The sequence below is a fragment of the Microcebus murinus genome, chromosome 17 (assembly GCF_040939455.1).
Source record: "Microcebus murinus isolate Inina chromosome 17, M.murinus_Inina_mat1.0, whole genome shotgun sequence".
NCBI lineage: Eukaryota > Metazoa > Chordata > Mammalia > Primates > Cheirogaleidae > Microcebus > Microcebus murinus.
In genome coordinates this window covers 37,500,866-37,510,426 of record NC_134120.1, presented here as the reverse complement: position 1 = coordinate 37,510,426, position 9,561 = coordinate 37,500,866, and the positions used below count along the sequence as shown (strand labels likewise).

The 9,561-nt window shown below is 41.5% G+C and overlaps 1 pseudogene; it reads left to right on the top strand.

The window, feature by feature from the left end:
- Positions 1–2,277: 2,277 nt before the first annotated feature.
- Positions 2,278–2,859, top strand: LOC105881097 (acyl carrier protein, mitochondrial pseudogene; annotated as a pseudogene).
- Positions 2,860–9,561: the final 6,702 nt, after the last annotated feature.

Sequence of the window (9,561 nt, the reverse complement as noted above, 5' to 3'; positions counted from 1 at the left end):
TGGGTGGCCGAGGGGTCGGATTGCTTTGCTTGAGGTCAGGAGTTAGAAACCAGCCTGTGCAAGAGTGAGACCCCAGGCCAGGCGCGGTGGCTCATGTCCGTAATCCTAGCACTCTGGGAGGCCAAGGCGGGTGGATCACTCAAGGTCAGGAGTTTGAAACCAGCCTGAGCAAGAGTGAGACCCCGTCTCTACTAAAAATAGAAAGAAACTAATTTGACCAACTAAAAAATCCATACACAAAAAATTAACTGGGCATGGTGGCGCATGTCTGCAGTCCCAGCAACTCGGGAGGCTGAGGCAGGAGGATCACTTGAGCACAGGAGATTGAGGTTGCTGTGAGCTAAGCTGACGCCATGGCACTCACTCTAGCCTGGGCAACAAAGCGAGACTCTATCTCAAAAAAAAAAAAAAAAAAAGAATGTTAATTTGAAAAATAATACTCAACATTTCTTCTTTAGTTTGACCAATCACTGGCACAAGCCCTAAAACTACATGAACATCAAGTTTATTAGAATAAATGTATAAATTGCATCCTAGATCTGCCCTTCACACTTATAAGCATTTGAGTCAATGTCCTGGCAAATTCCCTTTGGACGATATTCTACACCACAGAACTAACTCTAACCTTCCAAACTACACAGTGGGCCAGCAAGTGAAGTGAAGTTGGGGACATGATCTTTGTATTAATTACTGCAGCAATAAAATACAGAGATCATCACAGCCACCCACTAAATTCACTGACCTTGCACAGATATTTGATACTCTGAATTCGGTAGTCAGTAAACAGGTTTGGGGCTCCAAAAATTTCAAGAAAATTTTAAAGTTTCTACAGTTTTATATATAGTTGGTGCCATAAAATGTGAAAGAACTTTGAATAATACAAGATAGCATTGAAATATAAAGTGGTAATATTACCAGCATCAGAATCTATAAGCTTCTCTATTTTCAACACTAATGGATTGAAATCTGAGAGGACACAGTTCTCCTATAATCCATCTAAATGCCCTTCTGGAAAGGGAAGGAGACTCTTACTCTTTCCACGGTCCCTTGCCTGTGTCTGTGCACACTCTCAGCTGCTGTGCTGACCGTCCTGACCACTGCTTGCTGTGGCACCTGCCCGTCCTCCCTCTCCCCATCTGCAGATCTCTGCCCTTCTACCTCTCTCCACCCCACCCTACCCCACCCATTCGTTGCTTCTGTCCTGTTACCTTCGCTCTCTCACTCACACCAGTGCATTCCCAGTAATACTTGCTAAAGGCACTCTGCCCACCCACGGCATGTGATATACATGGGAGGCAATTTCATCCTACTTCTGAAAGGCAGAGAGCACTTCCCAGGATGATGCTCTGAAAATTGATAGCAGGTTTTCTTCCAGAAAATTGCAGGGCAAGTTGAACTCAATCTATTTTAAGAAAATACTCTTGAAGGTTCAATTTTTAAAAAGCTGAAAAGCTACATTTCCGGCTCTGCAAGTAATCCATATCTTCACACTGTGTCCTTGAGGTCATGAGATATTTTATACTATTTATCCTTGGAAATATACATCAGAAATATGAATGAGATGAGGCACAGCTTTGTAGTTAGTTTAGAGCTGTGAGTAACAGGGTTTCAAAAACAGACCTAGGTTCTGTATCAAATTGTAGAAGCTAAAGCTTTTCAAATTTGTTGTAGATTCTAAAATGTGGGCTAATTCCTTCATGAGATCCTGTGTTTCATATTGACCAAAGATCAGGAAGGAACATAAAATCTAATATCTAAAATAGAATTAAAGGCTGGGCATGGTGGCTCACGCCTGTAATCCTAGCACTCTGGGAGGCCATGGTGGGTGGATTGCTCGAGGTCAGGAGTTTGCAACCACCCTGAGCAAGAGCGAGACCCTGTCTCTACTAAAAATAGAAAGAAAATCAATTGGCCAACTAATATATATAGAAAAAATTAGCCGAGCATGCCAGTAGTCCCAGCTACTCGGAAGTAGGATTGCTTGAGCCCAGGAGTTGGAGGTTGCTGTGAGCTAGACTGACGCCAGGGCACTCACTCTAGCCTCGGCAACAAAGCGAGATTCTGTCTCATAAAATAAAATAAAATAAAATAAAATAAAATAAAATAAAATAAAATAAAATAAAATAAAATAAAATAATAAAATAAAATAATAAAAAAATAAAATAAAATAAAATAAAATAAAATATAATTAAAGGTTACACTATTCCAGCAGAATGATAGTCTAGCCTAAGGTTGGTTACCTCTGCTGATCAAGAAGTCACTGGGGGCAGTGCATTCTGGGTCGGCGTAGCTATGGCGGCTCGTGTCCTTTCCTCCTGTGTCCGCCGCCTGCCCGCGGCCTTCACCTCGCTGCCCCGGGTCCCCACGTTAGCCACGGCCCGGCCGCTCAGCACCGCTCTGTGCCCCGCGGGGACCCGGGGAAAGGCCTGGGGCCTCGCAGCCAGCCTCGGTGCTCGAGCAGGTTCCAAGTCAAGTTACACGGTTGTGCCGCCAGGATAGTGACTCTCCCCCTTTGACATTAGAGGGAATCAAGGACCGTGTTCTTTATGTGTTGAAACTCTATGGCAATATTGACCCAGAGAAGCTTTCAGTAAATTCTCATTTTATGAAAGACCTGGGCTTAGACAGTTCGGACCAAGTGGAGATTATCATGGCCATGGAAGATGAATTTGGGTTTGAAATTCCTGATATAGATGCAGAAAAGTTAATATGTCCACAAGAAATTGCAGATTACATTGCAGATAAGAAGGATGTACATGAATAAAATATCAGACCCTCCTGCTTCACTGAGAGAAGATTCAGGTGATACTGGCGAGTGTCTGGACGTAAGAACACATTTTGGCGTTATTGCTGACTTTAACAGAGTAATTCTGTTGGACTTGTATTTAAATTCTGTTAAGCATTTTACGCTTTGAAAATAAACCTATAAAACCAACAACAACAACAAAAAAGAAGTCACCGGGGACTGGGAGTGGAGGCTCATGTCTGTAATCCTAGCACTCTGGGAGGCCAAAGCTGGAGGAGCGCTTGAGGTCAGGAGTATGAGATCAGCCTGAGCAAGAGCGAGACACTGTCTCTATTAAAAATAGAAAAATTAGGCTGGGTGGGGTGGCTCACGCCTGTAATCCTAGCACTCTGGGAGGCCAAGGCAGGTGGATTGCTGAAGGTCAGGAGTTCGAAACCAGCCTGAGCGAGACCCCCCCCCTCTACTAAAAATAGAAAGAAACTAATTGACCAACTAAAAAATATATATAGAAAAAATGAGGCGGGCATGGTGGTGCATGCCTACTCGGGAGGCTGAGACAGGAGAATTGCTTGAGCCCAGGAGATTGAGGTTGCTGTGAGCTAGGCTGACGCCACGGCACTCACTCTAGCCTGAGCAACAAAGTGAGACTCTGTCTCAAAAAAAAAAAAAAAGAAAAGAAAAGAAAAATTAGCTGGGCGTGGTGGCACACACCTGTAATCCTGGCTACTGGGGAGAGTGAGGCAGGAGAATCACTTGAGCCTAGGAGTTTGAGGTTGCTGTGAACTAGGCTGATGCCACAACACTCTAGCCTAGGAAGTCACTGAGTACCAAAGCAAAGACCTAATATAGATCTTAGATTGAGTTTCATGTCTCCTTATGGCTTCAACCTTTTATTTGGATTTTACTTTCCATAGGAATATATAATAAGAATGCTGCCTCTTTGGATGTATTTCAAGAGAGCTAGCCAGCTATTCTGTGACCTTATAATCTGCCCTTCTCTAGCCTAAAAATGCACACCTCAAGCAGTTCCCTTTCTGTGTGGTTTTAAATTCCCTCTCCATTTTTCCCTTTATTCTCTAAGAATTATTTTATTTGCCTGTGTTGCCCTAAAAATGTAATGCTTAGAATTGAACATAGTGTTCTAGATGTGACCAGTACAAAGTACATTGCAACTATTATCCTCTATCATCTGGAGAGTATACTTCTTTTAATGTCATTTAACAAATAGCAAATTTTAAATTTTTTAAATTTCTTTTATTTTTTAAATTACTTTTTAGAGACAGGGCCTCGCTTTATTGCCTAGGCTAGAGTGTAGTGGCATCATCATAGCTCACTGCAAACTCAAACTCCTGGCCTCCAGCAATCCTCCTGCCTCGGCCTCCCAAAGTGCTAGGATTATAGGTGTGAGCTATCGCACCTGAAAATTTTAAGAGCACAAGTTTGACAGCAACTGGCATGTGTGTAGCAGGCACTCCAAAAGATTTCTGAATGTTGTTAAATATAAACAGAACAGGCATGCTTTGTTTGGTTGGGTTTTTGTTTTGTTTTTAAGAAAACTTCCAGAATATAATGGGACCTTTATGGGACCTTTCACTTTGTATTTTGCCTTCTTAAATATCAGTGTATTTCATATTTAGGCTTAACATGAATTTACACCCTTTTCAAGGATCAGTTTCATTAGAGTCAGTAGCCACTTTCATTTCACTCAACTTTGAAGCAGTCTCTCAGCTCAGAAGTGATTCTTGGCCAGTACCCTAGGTATTCCCCGCTGTGTTATATCTGATCTTTGTGTATATATATAACACTATCAACTATAAAAAAAAGTGATTCTTGTGTGAACAGAATTCTATTGGATGAGACTTATTTTGAGCATGAATATAATGTGAACCTTGGCCAGCTGTTGTATGATATAATGTTGAAACTTGGCAGCACTTAGTGACATTAGGTTTTTCTCCAGGGGAGCAATGGGGCTGTTATCTGGGGAAGCATCCCAAACAGGAAACAGGCATGGTCTGTTTTCTAATGTAAAAAATAAATACATATATATATTAACAGAATGGATGTTTCGGTGAAAATGAAGACATGTTTTCCGTGGTAATGATAGTGATCATGTAAAAGAATGGCTTGATCTTTAGAATCTGAGGGTATTTTGTCAAAATTAAAAAAAAAAATTAAAAAAAAAAAAAAAAAAGAATGGCTTGATCTGAATGCACTTGGGCTGAGACTGGACAGAGCTAAGAGTCACCACTTTGTCCAAGCAGGTGACTACTGGGAACAGGACGTAAAGATTATTTGCTCACCATCTGATCTCCAGCAGTTAATACAATGCTTGGCAAGGGGCAGACCCTCAAAAAAACTTTCAAAAGTAAATAAAGGAAGAAGAGAGGAAGGACTGGAGAGAATGAAGGAAGAAGTTTTATCCAGAACACTGGATAAAAGCCCAAATATTGGTGCAGGAGGGGATCTCCAAGATCAATGTCCAATTTCTTTATTTTACATGTGGTCATTGGAGACATAGAGGTGTAAATTAAATCTCCAGGGTTACAATATCTCAGTCTGGATAGTGACTGCATCATTCCTAGATGTTAGGACTTTGACTCTGAATCCAGTCCTCTTTATGTGACACTAGTGGAGCTGCAGAAGGTATGGTCAAAGGAAGGCCCTGGGATCCCAAGCTTTGGCATCAGATTAGCTCAGCATGCCCAAATTGGAGTAAGCTTGAGAAGAGGTGTTAGCTACAGACATGGAAGAAACCCTGGGATTTAAATGAGTGATCCCAAGCAAGAAATGGTGAGGCAAGTTAATCCTAAATATCAGACTAAGACTGAGCAAATGGACATGTGCTGTTATTTCCTTACTATCAGTGACCTGTACTTCGCTACATACACACACACACACACACACACACACACACACACACACACACACACACACACCATCATGCCCTCCTAGTAATAATCAGGTTAGACTGCAGTAGATCAAACTCAGGGATGGGCTGGACATGGTGGCTCATGCCTGTAATCCCAGCATTTTGTAAGGCCAAGGTGAGAGGATTGCTTGAGTCCAGGAGTTTGAGGCAAGCCTGGGTAATATATAGCAAGAACCCGTCTCTCCAATCTTTGGAAAATGTGTAATGAAACAGATTTCTTGACTACAAGACTTCACAGGGCTTTTAATATGCTAATATGAGTTTTGAATATCCAAAAGACAATTTGGTTCTCAGGCTTCCAAACTTATTTTGCCCATAAACCCCTTACTTTGATTTAAATGTGTTTTCGAGGCTGAGGCAGAAGGATTGCTTGAGCCCAGGACTTTGAGGTTGCTGTGAGCTAGGCTTGACGCCACAGCACTCTAGCCTGGGCAACAGAGTGAGACTCTGTCTCAAAAAAAAAATAACTAAATAAAATAAAATAAATAATATGTTTTACCAGGGGATATACTTGGGACAATGGTTTTCCTTTCTTTATTTATTTTTACGGTGATTTCAACAGAGGCAAAGGTTTCATAAGCATTACTTATCTTTTCCGTATGTGTTGCACAACTTTTCTATTTTACTTTCCTTTTTCTTTCTAACATATGCTGAATTATTAAACTCACTAGATTGATTTCACAACCTATAAATGGGTCATCATGACCTGGAGTTGAAAAACGCTGTTTTGGCAAATACTGGTGTATGATTTAGAGACTTCTCCTCTATATCCCTTTAATCCCCCTTTTACCTGTGAGCTGTGCAATGTTATTGGCTGAACCTAAGATCTACCTAGGATAAGTCTGAATAAGAGAATGGGGTTACATAACCCTTGGCTATTTCATTACAGTTATATTGAAGCAAACCATAAGGAAGTACAGTAAACAGAGCCTGGAGACAGAGTGAGCACAGTAGTTAAAGAGATCTCAGTGTCTTGGCAACACTCTCTAGGACCCACGAAGTTAAAGAAGGGGAACCACAACTACATTATATTCTTTTTTTTTTCAATTTATCGTTATTTATTATCAAAATTATGACAAGTGTGTAGATGTACTTGTGAAAATATCAGTAACTTACAACACTCAAGCAAATAGGACATTAACACATGCACTGTTCACATGTGTGGGTCTGGAGGGGTTATTAATTTTTTAAATTATATTTAAAAATATAAATTAATAAAATTTATTTCTTCTTTTTCACTACTTAACTGACTCAGTAATGATGCAATTTTCTTTCTATTTTTAGTGGAGATGGGGTCTCCCTCTTGCTCAGGCTGGTTTTGAACTCCTGACCTTGAGTGATCCACCCGCCTTGGCCTCCCAGAGTCCTTGGATTACAGGCGTGAGCCACCGTGCATGGCCTCACATTCTAACATAGTGGACACACTGTTAACAAGAATGAGTCAGTGATTTACGATTTACAATCAGTAACTTCTATTGTTCAATGAACCAAGCAAGATGTAGCATGTTGTATACAGTGAGCTCCATTTGTGTACATTTGGTTATATATACCAAAAGAAGGGTTATTCATATGCTTGATATGCATAGACCATCTCTGGAGAACACCCCATGAACGGACCACAGCGGCATCTCACTGGTGGGGGTTCCTATGAAAGAGGACCCACTTTTCACTGTGTATTCTTTTCTACTGTTTTAATTTTTCATCGTAGACATGTATTACTTTTCAAAATTAATAGTACACTAATAGATGATTAAATAAGCCTAGATAGTGAGAGATGGGAGAACCTGAAAAACAGAAACTTCTAGCATTTGGTTTGGTAAGCCACTGTAAGTGATAATATGGGAAATAATAAAGAAATTTATAGGTTCAAATCTTGAAGATGTATATATGTGATTGTTAATCATTCAGTGTCTTTCATTGGATTCTCGACCTTATTAACAAGAACCACCTCTGTCTAGCATATGCATTCTCTGTTCCACTTCTCCTTCAATATATGGCATTTTATGAAAAATATCAGGAAGAGAGCTCCAAATAAGTTTTCTTAGGATGATGTAGGTTTTCCATTTTACCTGCAGCAGAACAGAGAAAAAAGGGGAAACTGTAAAAGAGGAACACTCTGAGGGGGAGGACTACCAAAGGGGAAACAAAAACAGGAGCTGCAGGTACTTTGGCTATGCCAAGAGGAAGAGCAGCAGTAGTTTTCAAACTTTAATATTCATAACATTCAAAGTGCTTGTTAAAATTAGCTTCTGGGCCCTGCCCCTAGAGATTCTGATTCAGTGAGTCTGAGAGTTGCTGTTAGTAGTCTTAGAGGAGATAAATTCTATTTTCTGATTGCCTCTGGGAGAAGACTCAAATACGTTAAGTGTGGTACTGTTGTGGCAGTGTGTACAGCCAGCATTACAGCTCTTGTTACAGCTCTTATTCGTTTGACCGGGGAAAGAACCAAGCGGCACACGAAGAGTCGGAGAACGGCCTTTATTCTGCTACAGCAGACTCAGCACACCTAGTGTTACAGCTCTCTTCGTGTCTTCCCATATTCTCCCAATGTTCTCTGGATGTTCTCCCCCTTCCTGCCCTTCTGCTGCTGCTTTTATACCCTTGGTAGGGCTCAAGAAGTGTCCAATCAACTACAAGCTTTAACATCCAATCAGCAACAGGCTTTAACATCCAATCAGCAACAAGCTTTAACATCCACTCAACAACAAGCTTTAACATCCAACCAAAAACAGTGGGATTCAAAAGTTACCCAATCAGTATCACACAAGCAGCGTGGCCAGAAACAGGAGGGCACGTGGGCCTGGGGCATTCAGGCACGCGGGGTCCCAGGGCGGCGGGAGTCCAGGGCGGCTGTGAGCCACGGGGCTGGCCCCAGCAGCGTGCCTCTAACCGGCCTCATGCAGCACTGGCCCCCAGAGATGCAGAACCACAGGGAGGTGGCAAGTGGCCGTGTCCCAGCGCCCGATATTTTCCGCATCAGTACTCCTCGTGAGAACAAACACACACAAAATACCAGGACAAAACAAAAATTAAAAAACAAGACTATTTCTGCTATTCAGATCACTGACACAGGACTGCTTAAATAGAAAAAAGTTCTGTTCGTCTTCTTAAGATTTTAACCTATAAAGTAGATTTTCTTTTTTTAAATTTTTTTGTACCTCACATGTTAATGTGTACACTGAAATAAAGTAGATTTTCTTAAGTGAGTTAATACACATAAAGAATAATGCCCAGGAGAATAATGGTTCAGTAGGTATAAGCTATTATAATTTAAAATAATTTTTTTAATTCATTTAAAAAAAATTTTTTTTGAGACAGACTCTCACCCTATTGCCCTGGGTAGAGTACAGGGATGTCATTGTAGCTCACAGCAACCTCAAACTTCTGAGCTCAACAAGCTATCCTCCTGCCTCAGCCTACCTAGTAGCTGGTTTCAAACTCCTGACCACAAGCAATCCGCTCGGCTCGGCCTCCCAGAGTGCTAGGATGACAGGCGTGAGCCACCACAGGCGTGAGCCCGGCCTACTAGCTGGAACTGTAGGTGTGCATCACCACCCCTGGCTAATTTTTCTACTTTTAGTAGAGACAGAATCTCACTCTTGCTCAGGCTGGTCTCAAACTCCTGACCTCAAGCAATCCTGCTGCCTTGGCCTCCCAGAGTGCTGGGATTACAGGCATGAGCCACTGCACCCGGCCTATTTTAATTTTTTTAAATTAATTTTTCCAGTGAAACTATCCTTCAAAAGATTTTTTGTTGCTGTTTTTTTTTTTTTTGAGATATTGCCACGCTGTGTCCCAGGCTGGTCTCGAACTCTTGGGCTCAAGTAGTCCTCCCACCTTAGCCTCCAGAGTAGCTGGGATTATAGGCCTGTGCCATTGCACCCGG